Source organism: Solanum stenotomum, chromosome 11 (genome assembly GCF_019186545.1).
Source record: "Solanum stenotomum isolate F172 chromosome 11, ASM1918654v1, whole genome shotgun sequence".
In the NCBI taxonomy this organism is placed as follows: Eukaryota; Viridiplantae; Streptophyta; class Magnoliopsida; order Solanales; family Solanaceae; genus Solanum; species Solanum stenotomum.
Window position 1 is genome coordinate 25,882,858 of NC_064292.1, and position 1,170 is coordinate 25,884,027.

A 1,170-nucleotide genomic window follows, 5' to 3' on the forward strand; every position below is an offset into this window, starting at 1 on the left:
CTTCCGTTGTTACTCCTTGAGTTTTTCATGTTCTCTGGTGCATTTTGATTTGTTGCATCTGTTAGACTCATTTGTTAGTGATAGGTTTTGTGCTGAATCTACAATATGGGACCTGCGCTTTGTCCAATTTTATCTGTGTCTTGTCTTTCCACTCTTTGGTAACTCTACAAAACTTCTATATTCATGTCGACCAGTTTCTTCAAGAGCTAAATTAGCCATGTAATCAGCTATTAAATTACCTTCTTTGAATATGTGTTGAATTTTTGTTGTGGAAAGATTCATGAAAGCTTTGATGTCCTCCATTATTGTGCTAATTTCCCATGGTTTCCTCCAATCTCCTTCTATAATTTTTTGCATTAAAAGAGAGTTAGTTTCTACTATGCATCTTTCATACCCTTCTGTTACACAGTATGCCAAAGCTTCTCTTATTGCCACTACCTCTGCCTCATTGTTGCTGGTCTCTGGTAGTTGGCTGCTTGCGCAAATATCACATCCCCTCTATTATCTCTTATGCAATTTCCATATGAACTTTTTCCAGGGTACCCCTACTGGCACCATCCATGTTGCACATAATTTTTCCTTTTGGTGGAGGTTGCCACAGTACCTTCTTGTAGTGCATAATGGGTTTGAGTTTGTTTAGGAAGTCAATAATTTATGGCCAGTATATTGGTACATTTTTTAGAGTTGAGAACTTAGTGTTTATTAGTAGCCAAATATGAACTATGGATGAAAGGAAATATAAGAAGAAACATACTAATAGAAAGTTAAGAAAAATAAGAAGAAAATTAAATAAATTATATCTAGAATACAAACAACTCAATATCACAAATACTGATAACGATAAATTAGATCAATTAATAGATAATATATCTAAAATAGAATATAAATATATTCAATATTTAAAAATACAATGAATAACGAGAATAACGAATATAGACAAAAACTTACTGAAATAATTATAGCGAAAAGACACGAATTAACACATAAGCAAAGTAAACTTAACAGTAATATATTCGCAGGAACTTGTAGAAAATCTATAGTAGCACAGAGGAAAACTATTTTATATCTACAGATACAGATAGAAAGTTTAGAATATAAACTTCAACACAATCTATAAATGAATAAGGAAGAATATGTCATAGACGAAAAAATATATGAAAACTATGACGG